Here is a 16,270-nt window from a genome sequence, read left to right as displayed (position 1 = left end):
TATCACAACAGAGACCCTAGACATTTGAAATTTTGGGGTATCGAACCCTATACCAAACCATGGCGAGGAGGGCATAAAGTGAGGATTCTAAGCAAACTGGAGTCCAAATGGATATTCTCCTTGGACACTTTGGCCCCAAGGGGACTCAATATAGAGTTCGATATAAACTGCTTTATAAGCGATTTTTAGTCACCCCCTGCCCCCCCTTTCCTTTTTTTTTTTTTTTCTCTTTCTCCTACGCCCCCCTTTTCTCCTTCTTAAGCATATTTTGTTTCTCCCATATCTACTAGATAGCATTATTGAATATAATATATTACTATTACTGTATACCACAGACCTATCCATCTATATGCTGATTTATTGTTAATATGTTGTGGCTTCTTGGTGCGTTTTTATACTCTAGCGTTTAACTGTATACTATATTATTATTGTGTCAGATGGTGTGTGACACCTCCCGAGCTCTTGTTTTTAATCAATTATCTTTTTTATACATATCTTTTTTATACATACCTTTTTTATCATATATTTTTTTACTTTTTAAGATTATAAGTTTCCCACATTTCATGCGTTTTTTTTGGGACACTCCAGAGGCTTGTGTTGTTGTGGGAATAATGTGGCTTTCCCATACCAACATTAGTGTCTTATGTTTTATTCAGTACTTAATTTTGTCCCTAAAAATATATTAATATATCCGATCACCATTTAAATATTACCTTTTTTCTGATGTGAGTAGTCCCCTGCCCCATAGGCTGGAGCGCTTTCACATACATATTATTTTCCATCTTTCCTCTTTTTCTTATTCACATTGTATTTTTTTGAGGCCCTCACATCAGTGTGACTGCCAGTATTTGGGTCTCACCCCCCCTTCTTTTCCCTATCTTAGTATATTTTTTCCGGCTGTGTTCATTACATTAACATGTCATTCTGCCCGTTCTTATATATGTGACCCTGGGAAAATGGCCGCCAGGCACTGCATTACTATCTACCATCAGCGTCCTCCGGGAAAATGGCCGCCGTGTATTCATTACGCGGGGACCATTTAAAAGCATTGGCTTTCTATCCCGTGTTATCCTCTGAAGAAGTCACGTGACGTGACGACACGCGTTAGGAGCACGGGACGCTGCCACACAACAGCTGATGTTACGAGCACGGCGCTCGCGGAGTTTTACCCCCCAGCTGTCTACTTTTGTAAGTTCATAAGTGTTTTTATACAATAAAGTGTGTTTTTTGTACGGGATTACGCTATATGCGGTTTTCTTGTCTTGTTACTACATCGTTTATATGACGTATGACGAATGGTGAGCTACAGGAGATGTGAGATGTTAGAGGTTCCCATGGCCAGCGGTGTGGATTATACGAGTTCGGCACTCGTGGATTGAGGCTTGCGCTCATCTGTCACAAGTGAGTGCAACCCCCCCTCCCCCACCCCCTCCTTCAGCTCGCCAATCCCCCCCATTTTCATACGGTATCACACCATACGCTGTTCATGTGTTTTTTTCGCATGTGATACCACTGCATTTATGAGCCATACCATCTGCTGCAACTTTTCTGGATTCCATCTCTTACTGGGCGTCTAACACATATGCTGTATACCTTACAGCCGTAAGGTAAGGGGCCTGTGTTCACTGAGGTGCCCCCATCGAAGACCACCCCCTTTCACCTGTCATCTGTTGGTTGTTTCTTTGGACTGCGACTCAGCATTATTACACTTGGTGGTGGGACTGTCGTTTATATGCAACACCATTTTTATATGTTTTTTTCATATGTTTTTTTCAGAAGTTTGGGAATAATATTTCCTTCTGCCATCATTATTGTATTTATTTGATACACTTTTATGTTGCACTCTGTTTTTTACAATTTCATTGGTCAAGTGTCTCTGATTTATGTATAAGACCATTTGTTATCCCTTATTCACTTGTTTTTTTGTGCAACTTAGTGTTATATGCATTTAATATTTTTATATTTCATCAGCTTGATCGCCCCTTTTCATCATATGCATTGCTCACCTCTATGTGATCTAATACCACCTTGCCTCCATGCTTACACCATTTAGTGGTTTTTATTTATTTGTTTACTATATGCACTAGCCAGTGTGCCTTTCCAGTCATTCACTACTTACACTTACCAGTGTGCTGTTTACATTCATTTTTGCTTTATTTTTATTATCTTTTTCTTTAGGTCACCTGGCATGTCTGCCATATGCACTTTAGTGTAGTTTCCCCCTTTCCCTATCCCCTTCCCTATCACAGCGCAACCACCACCCCCCTAGTATTTATGCAGTTTTTTGTCTGTTTGGAGCAGTCTTATAGGTGTTGCAGCAGTTTCCCCCTGTTAGTATAGGAGTCCGCTAGCAGCGCAGGAGTTCCTCGTTTGGTTCTTTTTACTGCTAAAATTACTGCCCTCGATCTGACGTTTGCGGTGACACCTCACATGCATGGTGCAATTGCTGTTTACATTTGACGCCAGACCAACGCTTACGTTCGCCTTTGCACGAGAATAGGGGGGGACAGGGGTGCTTTTTTTTTTTTTTTTCTTTATTATTTTTTTATCTTATTTTTAAACTGTTCCTTTCATTTTTTTTTTTAATCATTTTTATTGTTATCTCAGGGAATGTAAATATCCCCCATGATAGCAATAGGTAGTGACAGGTACTCTTTTTTGAAAAAATTGGGGTCTATTAGACCTTAGATTTCTCCTCTGCCCTCAAAGCATCTGACCACACCAAGATCGGTGTGATAAAATGCTTTCCCTATTTCCCAATGGCGCTGTTTACATCCGGCGAAATCTAAGTCATGAAATGCTCGTAGCTTCCGGTTTCTTAGGCCATAGAGATGTTTGGAGCCACTCTGGTCTCTGATCAGCTCTATGGTCAGCTGGCTGAATCACCGGCTGCATTCTCAGGTTCCCTGTTGAGACAGGAGAGCCAAAGAAAAACACGGAAGACAGTGGGGGGGGCATTCCCTCCCACTGCTTGTAAAAGCAGTCTAGAGGCTAATTAGCCACTAGGATTGCTTTTACTTGAAAGCCGACCGCTGGCTGAAAAGAATGATACCAAGATGATACCTAAACCTGCAGGCATCATTCTGGTATAACCACTCAAATTCGTGAATGGCGTACCTGAAGACAAAAAAATGGTTAACAATAAAACACAGTAAACGGTAAAGTATAAAAAAATTGCATACCTGAAAAGCAAGCATGATAAAACATAATAACAATAAAACGTTGCAGAATAGAATACAATAAAAAAGAGCAGAACAATAGAGAGAGAACAATAAAACGACAACTATTTTTTATTATATATATATATATATATATATATATATATATATATATATATATATATATATATATATATATATATATTTATATATATATATATATATATATATATATATATATATATATATATATATATATATATATATATTTTTTTTTTTTACAGGTTCGGGTCTCTCAAAATGCGATGGCATCTTGGGAGACCCTGTGAAAGTGTGCCTAGTCTGTGCAATGCTGTACCCTACGCAATTAGTGAATGGTAGCGTTCAAAACATTCACCAATGCAAAGACCAGGATTATCAGGACAGGAGGGACAATAATAGCGGGTGTCACGCCTATATCCGCGCTTGGTGCAGACACGACATCTTTTTTGGGGGGGGGTTCTCTGGGTAGGGGTACTCGGGAGGACATAAAGAAAATGCCTCTCATGCAGCCAACTGCATTTGGTTGGGGATGTGAATGGGGGAAGTACGGGCGCTGCAGAAGTGGTGGGTTCCCAATTAGGATTGGCGAATGCAGCAGGAAGGGCATTATGGGCACGACGGGCCTGTGTTTGTCTTCTTCTTGGTGGCAGCGGGACACTACTTGTGCTTGCCACCTCACCAGCTTGAACTGCATTTATGGGACTCGCCACGTCACCAAATGTTACTGCAGTGCTGGTTTGACTACGACCGGGGTGTACTAGGCCGCTGGTGCTTGCCAGTTCACCAAAACGCTGCCAAAAAAACTGTTAGCAATCGCAGGGATCAGGCCTGACTCTGCGAATGCTGCAATTATGTGTTTAGTGTTTTGTAAGTGTCAATGATCGATCGATACTGCACTTGGGTGGGCTGGGCTGGGCTGGGCTGGGCGGAGGGGCAAAACGCAGGTGCTAGCAGGTATCTGGGCTGATCCCCCTAACACTGCGTTTTTGGGAACCCTAAACTGCTGGGGATGCTAGTATAGATCTGATCGGATCAGATATTGATTCGTTCAGATACTATACCACTAAGGGAGGTGTACGATGCGTGCGTGGGTGTTAGCGGTACTGGCGCTATGCTGACGCTGCTTGGGGCTGGTGCTTGCCAGTTCACCAAAATGCTACCAAAAAAACTGTTAGCGATCACAGGGATCAGGCCTGACTCTGTGAACGCTGCAGTTATGTGTTTAGTGTTTTGTAAGTGACAGTGATCGATCGATACTGCACATGGGTGGGCTGGGCTGGGCCGAGGGGCAAAACGCAGGTGCTAGCAGGTATCTGGGCTGATCCCGCTAACACTGCGTTTTTTGGAACCCTAAACTGCTGGGGACACTAGTATAGATCTGATCGGATCAGATATCGATCCGTTCAGATACTATACCACTAAGGGAGGCGTATGCTGCGTGTGTGGGTGTTAGCGGTACTGGCGCTAATCTGACGCTGCCTGGGGCGACGCATATCACCACCGGGCGATCAGGGGGCTAAACCTTTATTAGGTAATAAACGGCGGGTTCCCTGACACTATATAAAATAAACGAACTAACCAGCGTTACCCGTAACAGTTGTACGGTGATCAGTGGTGAAAGGGTTAACTAGGGGGCAATCAAGGGGTTAAAACATTTATTAATTAGATAGTATATGGGGTTCCCTGACACTATAAAACGCTGACGGCGAACCTAAATATTTACGTCCCTAACTAGCGTCACCAGCGACACTAATACAGCGATCAGAAAAATGATCGCTTAGCGACACTGGTGACAGGGGGTGATCAAGGGGTTAAAACTTTATTAGGGGGGGTTAGGGGGGTACCCTAGACCTAAAGGGGGCTAATACTAACTGCCCTACCACAGTAACTGTCACAAACTGACACCATGCAGTAATCAGAAAAAAAAAAAAAAACTGCTTGGTGTCAGTGTGACAGGGAGGGGGGATCAGGGGTGTTTTGTGTGCCTGGCATGTTCTACTGTGAGGTGTAGTGTTTGTGCACTCACATGGATGTCTTCTCTCCTCGATGCCGGAACGGAAAATACCGAGCCGAGGAGAGATGACATAATTTCCTTTGCTGCTGTTTAGCATAGAGCAGCAAAGGAATGTTCTGATTGGCCGGCGGCGATCGCGAGGTAGGCCACGAATGGATGGCCTCCCCTTCACTTCTGATCGCCGGGGGACAAAAGAGGACCGCCTCAGGCACCGGGGGGGGTCCGATCGGACCCCCCCACCCGCGGGAGGCAGATCACGTGTATGTACGTGATTCTGCCTGCCCGTGCCGCCTTGCCGACGTACATCGGCGTGAGGAGGTCCTCAAGTGGTTAATGATGTCAGCTGTAACCTGGTTGTCTGTGGTGAAGAGCTCTGTCTGATCTGTCCACGTGTGGCCCCAGACTTGGGCTGCTGCCACGATGGGGTACAGCTTGAACAATGACGAAGATCGAGGGAAACCAGGAATCAGGCAGATTTCCGGGGCCAAGGTCTGGCAAACCAGTGATGGCCAAAAATCTGCTATTGCTGCTGGGTCTAGTCTGAGGACTTGGTTGGGTCCTGCACTCGGGCAAGAAAGACTAAGAGCCTTGAGATGAACGACCGCCCCTGAGGAATTGTTCTCATAGCGAAATTGAGCATGCCTATCAAGGACTGCAGCTGTCTTTTAGTACAGTCCTGTGACCGGGTAAACTCCTGAATGACCAACCTAACACAAGCTAATTTGTCAGAAGGCAAGCTAGGCTGCATAGCGTGCGTATCCAGGACGATGCCTGAGAAACTTATGAAATGTGTTGGGCCTTCCACTATGTGTTCGTTGAGATTGTTGAAGACCTCTCTTAGCTTGTCTAGATCTACCGGGGGGGTATGTCTAGGTGTTCGATAAGCAGAAAATCGTCCGGATAATGGATAATCCTGTGACACTGGGCCTGGTGTGACAGGTTCAAGTGAGGGATTGGGCGAAACCGTCAGCTTTGTGGGCGAAGTGGCGACAAAAGAGTTCCATGTCTGTGAGGCTCCAGTCAGAGCTTATTTGGAACTGGGCAAGTCTCGCTGCTGCTTTGGCTGAAAATGACCGATGGTCGTAGAAGGCAAAACCTCCATATTTGTAAGCAAGATCTGTCACTGCATGAAGGTATAAGTCCCGCTCCTCCCTCCTGCTGAGGGTGGCTGAACAAAGTACATCTCTGAACATCCCAAAGGCCAGGGCGAACTCAGTGGCTGACAGCTTACGACTGAGGCTGGGGTTTCTCGACTTGACAACCACAGACATCCCCCCAGGCGTATGATTTGTTGTCAGCTAAGTCATGGACTGAGATGAGCAGGGATGCCAATTGACGTCTTTGCCCTCCAATATATCCTCCCTGATGCTGGTCGGGACAAGATGAACGGGGAGGACGATAGGTGCAGAGCCTGGTGTACCTGCAGAAGGAGAAGCTGTCATCAGGACCATGACCAGGTCCGGGAGGGCCATGGATGGGCGAACTTTCAAAGGTGTGACTCTGGTCTAGACGTCCGAACTGTTGTGGCTAAGGGGGAGAACAAAGAGTGCAGCTGGGCCCCGTGGATGGATTGTAGGGATGCCTGTTGGGCCCAGCTGCAGCTGGAGGCAGAAAAAGGAGCCTGAAAAGCTTTGCCTTCTTGGCCGTTAGCAGGAAAGGGAATATCCCTGCGACTCAGCTATGAGTTTGGGGATGTTCCATCCCCTGAGGGACTGCAGGCAGCCGCGCTCTGAGCCGCTTGGGGGGGGTAACAGAGGGGCGGGTGTGAAGTCCTCGCTGCCAGAAGACAAAAAGGGGGCTGGGTGCTCATATTTAAGAGGAGTCATAGCCATAGGATAGAGAGCGGAGTGGTAAAGAGAAAACTCAGAGAGGAGGAAAAAGGAAGAAGTACAGAAAAAGGAATGATAGGCATAGACAGGAGCTGACAGAGTACTGTTGTGCAGAACTTATGTTGAGTGGAAATTTAGAAAACTCAGAAGAGTGCGTGGTGACCGAGGTGGGCCAGGAGGTGACTGGCCAGATAACCGATAGCTCGGGTGCCTGTCTGTGGCAAGCACAAACCTGAAGACCAGAACCCCAGGGCGTACTGGGGCGAGAAGTAGAAGTCTGGTACGGCCTACGTAGGAATGTTGTGGTCTGTAGGGGGTGACGTGTGCTCGGCCTGCTAACACTTGCACTGCCAACAAGTCTACTGTTAAGTGACCTTGTCTGCGAGGTGAAGGTTCGCCCTTCGAAAACAGAGTGTCATGTATAGACATATGTGACAGAACTAACGCCTGGAGATGACTTCCAGTGATTTATGTGAAGTAATGGTATAGTGAAAGGGTGCTGCAGAATGATGTGATAGAAAAGCCCATGAACTAGGCCCTGACTGACGCTCTAGTAGCAAGGTCCTGGTTATGATCAAAACTCGGTCGACCGGGAACACCTGCAGTAGGGGTGACATGAGTGGAACAAGATTTCTTTACTTTTTTTTTTTTATGTGTCCCCCTTGTATGCGACTGGCCCTGGTGAAGATGCAAACATAGCGTTTTTTGTTTTTGTTTTTTTTTTACCTGGGAAATAATGTCCAACCTGGTACTGAATGGAACCTGAACTCGACTGACCTGAGGGAGAAAAGATAGACGAAAACGATGAGTGGCTCGTATGAATGCCACTGGAGACGAGTGACCGATTAAGTGCCACTAAAAAATGAAGTGGGCTGTATGAGCACCACTGAGTGTGCTTGCAGCGATTGCAAGGAGTATATGTTGAGATGCATGTTTGCAGCGATTGCAAATGGGTAAATGCTGAGATGCGCGTTTTGTAGCGATTGCAAGGAGTTTATACTTAGATGCGGGTTTTGCAGTGATTGCAAAAATGGGTAAATGCTGAGATGCATGTTTTGCAGCAATTGCAAGTGGGTAAACACTAAGATGCGTGTATTTGCAGCAATTGCAAGGAGTTTATACTGAGATGCATGTTTTGCAGTGATTGTATACGGGTAAATGGTAAGATGCGTGTATTTGTAGCAATTCCAAGGAGTTTGTACTGAGATGCATATTTTACAGAGATTGCAAAATGGGTATATGCCGAGATGCGTGTTTTTTGCAGCGATTGCAAGGAGTTATGATGAGATGCGTGTCTTGCAGCGATTGCAAGGAGTTATGATGAGATCCGTGTCTTGCAGCGATTGCAAGGAGTTATGATGAGATGCGTGTCTTGCAGCGATGGCAAGGAGTTATGATGAGATGCGTGTCTTGCAGCGATGGCAAGGAGTTATGATGAGATGCGTGTCTTGCAGCGATGGCAAGGAGTTATGATGAGATGCGTGTCTTGCAGCGATGGCAAGGAGTTATGATGAGATGCGTGTCTTGCAGCGATGGCAAGGAGTTATGATGAGATGCGTATCTTGCAGTGATGGCAAGGAGTTATGATGAGATGCGTGTTCTTGCAGTGATTGCAAAATGGGTATATGCTGAGATGCGTGTATTTGCAGCAATTGCAAGGAGTTTGTACTGAGATGCATGTTTTGCAGAGATTGCAAAATGGGTATATGCTGAGATGCGTGTTTTTTGCAGCGATTGCAAGGAGTTATCATGAGATGCGTATCTTGCAGCGATTGCAAGGAGTTTATACTGAGATGCATGTTGCAGCAATTGCAAAAATGGGTAAATGTTGAGATGCGTGATCTTGCAATGATTGCAAGGAGATTATACTGAGATGCATGTTTTTGCAGCGATTTCAAATGGGTAAATGTTGAGATGCGTGTTCTTGCAGCGATTGCAAGGAGTTTATACTGAGATGCGTGTTTCAGTGATTGCAAATGGGTATATGCTGAGATGCGTGTTTTGCAGCGATTGCAAGGAGTTATGATGAGATGCGTAGCTTGCAGCGATTGCAAGAAAGGTCACCTACTGATAGGCGAAAAAGAAAAGGATAGCAGAAATTGTATATGTAGGAAGGAACTGCGAAGTGGCATACCTAACGAATCGTGGATTTGTTATAGGGACTGTTACATATTGGTGTGTGGGATACTCGTGACGCGAACCATTGTGCCGCTTGTGCGACTAGGTTCGGAGTGGACTGTGATGCATGTAGCTGCTGAGGTGATGTGTGCAGGATAAGACCGGTGCAAACCGTTGTGCCGCCGAGGCGACTAGGCTTGAATCCGACTGTGATTCGTATGACATGAAAGCAATACGAAAGAGTCAGTAGAAAATTACATAAAAAACGAACCATTTGTGGGGTACAACAGGGACTAATAAGAATCAGTGAGCGGGATGCATTCGATACGAACCGTTGTGCTGCAGATGCGACTAGGTTCGAATCGGATTGTAGCAGGTATGCAATATGAATCGGTTGTAAAGAGATGGCACTGATACAAATCGGTTGTAAGATGTATGAAGTGGATCCAATACAAATCGGTTGCAGCGTGTATACCACACCTTACTTCTAAAACTGAACACATACCAACCACCCAGCCCCCCAGGCTAATCAAAGTGCAGACAAGGCCCCATGTGGGTCTAATTACCACCTCAATCAGACACAGAACCCATGCAAATAATACATGCTGATCTCCAAATGGATGAGACGGCAACCCCATAGACAGTGAATCCTATGAGAAAATGAAGCCTGTATTGAGTGATATCAGAGAACAACCGACAATGGCTCAGAGGCTTGGATCTACGAACGAATCGTATGTTTGTGGATAGGATGACAAGCAAGGCAGAGCGAGCCTGCAAATCTAAGTTTGCAGGTATAGGAAACATATCCAATGGTAACATTGCATATGAACAAAAAGGTTTGAACCCTTCCTGCAACAGCAAGCGAGAACCGCCAACGAAGACGCCGCAACCCACTTGTAATCGAACGCACAGACTTATGAACACAAGGTAAGCTGGTAATAGATTAGAAGTCCGCGCTTAGGAAAATATTTTAGAAGGGCTGCAGCCTCCCCTTAATTAATTCCTAAGAGGAGTTAATTAAAAGTATTTAAAGGAGAGATCTGGGGAATTGGCGCTGCCCTATTAACAGTAGGTGTTAATTGAAGGTCAAAAAAATAAAAAGTAAATAAATATAAAAAAGGAAAGGGCTAAATGTGTGTCCCTTAGGTGAATGTACCCCTACGCATGTGCCAAAAATAAATGAATAAAATTAGTGAAAAATTGTTTTATATAGTGTATGATCCTTTAACCACTTGCCGACCGCCTAACGTAGATATACGTCGGCAGAATGGCACGGGCAGGCAGAATCACGTATATATACGTGATCTGCCTCCCGCGGGCGGGGGGTCCGATCGGACCCCCCCCCGGTGCCAGCGGCGGTCGGCATCTGACTGGGAGCGTCGGGAGGCGAGGGGGAGACCATCCGATCGTGGCCCCCCCCTCGCGATCGCTCCCAGCCAATGGGAATCCTCCTCTGCCTGTGTGTAGTTTCACACAGGCAGAGGATGTGATGTCATCTCTCCTCGGTCTGGCAGTTTCCGTCCAGCGCCGAGGAGAGAAGACATGTAAGTGCACACAACACAAACACACACAGTAGAACATGCCAGGCATACCTTACACCCCCGATCCCCCCCCGATCGCCCCCCCCCCCTGTCACAAACTGACATTAGCAGTATTTTTTTTTTTTTTTTTCTGATTACTGCATAGTGTCAGTTTGTGACAGTTACAGTGTTAGGGCAGTGAGTATTACCCCCCTTTAGGTCTAGGATACCCCCCTAACCCCCCCTAATAAAGTTTTAACCCCTTGATCACCCCCTGTCACCAGTGTCACTAAGCGATCATTTTTCTGATCGCTGTATTAGTGTCGCTGGTGACGCTAGTTAGTGAGGTAAATATTTAGGTTCGCCGTCAGCGTTTTATAGCGACAGGGACCCCCATATACTACCTAATAAATGTTTTAACCCCTTGATTGCCCCCTAGTTAACCCTTTCACCACTGATCACCGTATAACTGTTACGAGTGACGCTGGTTAGTTCGTTTATTTTTTATAGTGTCAGGGCACCCACCGTTTATTACCGAATAAAAGTTTAGCCCCCTGATCGCCCGGCGGTGATATGCGTCGCCCCAGGCAGCGTCAGATTAGCGCCAGTACCGCTAACACCCACGCACGCAGCATACGCCTCCCTTAGTGGTATAGTATCTGTACGGATCAATATCTGATCCGATCAGATCTATACTAGCGTCCCCAGCAGTTTAGGGTTCCCAAAAACGCAGTGTTAGCGGGATCAGCCCAGATACCCGCTAGCACCTGCGTTTTGCCCCTCTGCCCGGCCCACCCAAGTGCAGTATCGATCGATCACTGTCACTTACAAAACACTAAACGCATAACTGCAGCGTTCGCATAGTCAGGCCTGATCCCTGCGATCGCTAACAGTTTTTTTGGTAGTGTTTTGGTGAACTGGCAAGCACCAGCCCCAAGCAGTGTCAGGTTAGCGCCAGTACCGCTAACACCCACGCACGCAGCATACGCCTCCCTTAGTGGTATAGTATCTGATCGGATCAATATCTGATCCGATCAGATCTATACTGGCGTCCCCAGCAGTTTAGGGTTCCCACAAACGCAGTGTTAGCGGGATCAGCCCAGATACCTGCTAGCACCTGCGTTTTGCCCCTCCGCCCGGCCCAGCCCAGCCCACCCAAGTGCAGTATCGATCGATCACTGACACTTACAAAACACTAAACGCATAACTGCAGCGTTCGCAGAGTCAGGCCTGATCCTTGCGATCGCTAACAGTTTTTTTGGTAGCGTTTTGGTGAACTGGCAAGCACCAGCGGCCTAGTACACCCCGGTCGTAGTCAAACCAGCACTGCAGTAACACTTGGTGACGTGGCGAGTCCCATAAGTGCAGTTCAAGCTGGTGAGGTGGCAAGCACAAGTAGTGTCCCGCTGCCACCAAGAAGACAAACACAGGCCCGTCGTGCCCATAGTGCCCTTCCTGCTGCATTCGCCAATCCTAATTGGGAACCCACCGCTTCTGCAGCGCCCGTACTTCCCCCATTCACATCCCCAACCAAATGCAGTCGGCTGCATGAGAGGCATTTTCTTTATGTCCTCCCGAGTACCCCTACCCAACGAACCCCCCCAAAAAAGATGTTGTGTCTGCAGCAAGCGCGGATATAGGCGTGACACCCGCTATTATTGTCCCTCCTGTCCTGACAATCCTGGTCTTTGCATTGGTGAATGTTTTGAACGCTACCATTCACTAGTTGAGTATTAGCGTAGGGTACAGCATTGCACAGACTAGGCGCACTTTCACAGGGTCTCCCAAGATGCCATCGCATTTTGAGAGACCTGAACCTGGAACCGGTTACAGTTATAAAAGTTAGTTACAAAAAAAAGTGTAAAAAAAAAAAAAAAAAAAACACATACAAAATTATAAAATTAAAAAAAATAGTTGTCTTTTTATTGTTCTCTCTCTCTCTATTCTCTCTCTATTGTTCTGCTCTTTTTTACTGTATTCTATTCTGCAATGTTTTATTGTTATTATGTTTTATCATGTTTGCTTTTCAGGTATGCAATTTTTTATACCTTACCGTTTACTGTGCTTTATTGTTAACCATTTTTTTGTCTTCAGGTACGCCATTCACGACTTTGAGTGGTTATACCAGAATGATGCCTGCAGGTTTAGGTATCATCTTGGTATCATTCTTTTCAGCCAGCGGTCGGCTTTCATGTAAAAGCAATCCTAGCGGCTAATTAGCCTCTAGACTGCTTTTACAAGCAGTGGGAGGGAATGCCCCTCCCCCCCCAACGTCTTCCGTGTTTTTCTCTGGCTCTCCTGTCTCAACAGGGAACCTGAAAATGCAGCTGGTGATTCAGCCAGCTGACCATAGAGCTGATCAGAGACCAGAGTGGCTCCAAACATCTCTATGGCCTAAGAAACCGGAAGCTACGAGCATTTTATGACTTAGATTTCACCGGATGTAAACAGCGCCATTGGGAAATTGGGAAAGCATTTTATCACACCGATCTTGGTGTGGTCAGATGCTTTGAGGGCAGAGGAGAAATCTAGGGTCTAATAGACCCCAATTTTTGCAAAAAAGAGTACCGGTCACTACCTATTGCTATGATAGGGGATATTTACATTCCCTGAGATAACAATAAAAATGATTAAAAAAAAAAAATGAAAGGAACAGTTTAAAAATAAGATAAAAAAAATAATAATAATAAAGAAAAAAAAAAAAAAAAAAAAAAAAGCACCCCTGTCCCCCCTGCTCTCGCGCTAAGGCGAACGCAAGCGTCGGTCTGGCGTCAAATGTAAACAGCAATTGCACCATGCATGTGAGGTATCGCCGCGAAGGTCAGATCGAGGGCAGTAAGTTTAGCAGTAGACCTCCTCTGTAAATCTAAAGTGGTAACCTGTAAAGGCTTTTAAAGGCTTTTAAAAATGTATTTAGTTTGTCGCCACTGCACGTTTGTGCGCAATTTTAAAGCATGTCATGTTTGGTATCCATGTACTCGGCCTAAGATCATCTTTTTTATTTCATCAAACATTTGGGCAATATAGTGTGTTTTAGTGCATTAAAATGTAAAAAGTGTGTTTTTTCCCCAAAAAATGCGTTTGAAAAATCGCTGCGCAAATACTGTGTGAAAAAAAAAAAATGAAACACCCACCATTTTAATCTGTAGGGCATTTGCTTTAAAAAAAATATATAATGTTTGGGGGTTCAAAGTAATTTTCTTGCAAAAAAAAATTATTTTTTTATGTAAACAATAAGTGTCAGAAAGGGCTTTGTCTTCAAGTGGTTAGAAGTGTGGGTGATGTGTGACATAAGCTTCTAGATGTTGTGCATAAAATGCCAGGACAGTTCAAAACCCCCCCAAATGACCCCATTTTGGAAAGTAGACACCCCAAGCTATTTGCTGAGAGTCATGTTGAGTCCATGGAATAATTTATATTGTGACACAAGTTGCGGGAAAGAGACAATTTTTTATTTTTTTTATTTTTTTTTGCGCAAAGTTGTCACTAAATGATATATTGCTCAAACATGCCATGGGAATATGTGAAATTACACCCCAAAATACATTCTGCTGCTTCTCCTGAGTATGGGGATACCACATGTGTGAGACTTTTTGGGAGCCTAGCCGCGTACGGGACCCCGAAAACCAAGCACCGCCTTCAGGCTTTCTAAGGCCGTAAATTTTTGATTTCACTCTTCACTGCCTATCACAGTTTCGGAGGCCATGGAATGCCCAGGTGGCAAAAAAACCCCCCAAATGACCCCATTTTGGAAAGTAGACACCCCAAGCTATTTGCTGAGAGGTATAGTGAGTATTTTGCAGACCTCACTTTTTGTCACAAAGTTTTGAAAATTGAAAAAAGAAAAAAAAAAAATTTTTTTTCTCGTCTTTCTTTATTTTCAAAAACAAATGAGAGCTGCAAAATACTCACCATGCCTCTCAGCAAATAGCTTGGGGTGTCTACTTTCCAAAATGGGGTCATTTGGGGGGGTTTGTGCCACCTGGGCATTCCATGGCCTCCGAAACTGTGATAGGCAGTGAGGAGTAAAATCAAAAATGTACGCCCTTAGAAATCCTGAAGGCAGTGATTGGTTTTCGGGGTCCCGTACGCGGCTAGGCTCCCAAAAAGTCCCACACATGTGGTATCCCCATACTCAGGAGAAGCAGCTAAATGTATTTTGGGGTGCAATTCCACATATGCCCATGGCCTGTGTGAGCAATATATCATTTAGTGACAACTTTGTGCAAAAAAAAAAAAAAAATTTGTCACTTTCCTGCAACTTGTGTCAAAATATAAAACATTCCATGGACTCAACATGCCTCAAAGCAAATAGCTTGGGGTGTCTACTTTCCAAAATGGGGTCATTTGGGGGGGTTTTATGTCATCTGGGCATTTTATGGCCTTCAAAACTGTGATAGGTAGTGAGGAGTAAAATCAAAAATGTACGCCCTTAGAAATCCTGAAGGCAGTGATTGGTTTTCGGGGCCCCGTACGCGGCTAGGCTCCCAAAAAGTCCCACACATGTGGTATCCCCATATTCAGGAGAAGCAGCTAAATGTATTTTGGGGTGCAATTCCACATATGCCCATGGCCTGTGTGAGCAATATATCATTTAGTGACAACTTTTTGTAATTTTTTTTTTTTTTTGTCATTGTTCAATCACTTGGGACAAAAAAAATGAATATTCAATGGGCTCAACATGCCTCTCAGCAAATTCCTTGGGGTGTCTACTTTCCAAAATGGGGTCATTTGTGGGGGTTTTGTACTGCCCTGCCATTTTAGCACCTCAAGAAACGACATAGGCAGTCATAAATTAAAGGCTGTGTAAATTCCAGAAAATGTACCCTAGTTTGTAGACGCTATAACTTTTGCGCAAACCAATAAATATACACTTATTGACATTTTTTTTACCAAAGACATGTGGCTGAATACATTTTGGCCTAAATGTATGACTAAAATTGAGTTTATTGGATTTTTTTTAGAACAAAAAGTAGAAAATATCATTTTTTTTCAAATTTTCGGTCTTTTTCCATGTATAGCGCAAAAAATAAAAACGGCAGAGGTGATCAAATACTATCAAAAGAAAGCTCTATTTGTGGGAAGAAAAGGACGCAAATTTCGTTTGGGTACAGCATTGCATGACCGCGCAATTAGCAGTTAAAGCGACGCAGTGCCGAATTGTAAAAAGTGCTCTGGTCAGGAAGGGGGTAAAACCTTCCGGGGCTGAAGTGGTTAAAGTGAACGTGCAATTCCTCTGTAATGTGTAAGTGAATACTACAATATATGGGTTTGGTTTAAATTTGCCCCACCTCCATTGTAAAACTACACATTTACAACATATCAAATCATATCAAACAAACCAACACTTTCGAAAATTATTAAGTAGCCTCCTTTTAAAATTATTGGGGTCCGTGACAAAACACACTGTTTGGGGGCTATCAGTATCCGTATGAGGTTACCATATATCCCCAATATATATGGTGACTAAAGTGCACTGTGCATAAAGTGGAACCAAAGTGCATTAAACCTCTATAATACAGTAGATTAGACTTCCTCAAAGTTCATATATAATAAATTCATATATAAAAAATATACATAAAAATAGGA

Source organism: Aquarana catesbeiana, linkage group LG05 (genome assembly GCF_042186555.1).
Source record: "Aquarana catesbeiana isolate 2022-GZ linkage group LG05, ASM4218655v1, whole genome shotgun sequence".
In the NCBI taxonomy this organism is placed as follows: domain Eukaryota; kingdom Metazoa; phylum Chordata; class Amphibia; order Anura; family Ranidae; genus Aquarana; species Aquarana catesbeiana.
This window is presented reverse-complemented; position numbering follows the sequence as displayed.